This window comes from Penaeus monodon, chromosome 31, assembly GCF_015228065.2.
Source record: "Penaeus monodon isolate SGIC_2016 chromosome 31, NSTDA_Pmon_1, whole genome shotgun sequence".
Lineage (NCBI taxonomy): Eukaryota > Metazoa > Arthropoda > Malacostraca > Decapoda > Penaeidae > Penaeus > Penaeus monodon.
This window is the reverse complement of record NC_051416.1, coordinates 22,778,312-22,778,622: the sequence shown is the minus strand read 5'-3', so window position 1 is coordinate 22,778,622 and position 311 is coordinate 22,778,312.

Sequence of the window (311 nt, the reverse complement as noted above, 5' to 3'; positions counted from 1 at the left end):
AAAAGAGAGAGAGAGAAAACAAACAAGATAAACAAGAAAGAAAACAATTTTATTCGTCGATGAAAGAAAATTTTCTTTGCTCGATTTCAAGTGTTATTTTTTTTCACTTCTTCTTTTTCTTTTCTTTTTCGTTTTCTTCTTCTTTCTTCTTTCTTCTTCTTTCTTTTTCTTCTTCTTTTCTTTTTCTTTTTCTTCTTCTTTCTTCTTTTCTTTTTCTTCTTTCTCTTTTTTCCTTCTTTCTTTTTTTCTTCTTTTCTTTTTCTTTTTTCTCTTCTCTTTTTTTCTTTTCTTTTCTTCTTTTTTCTTCTCTT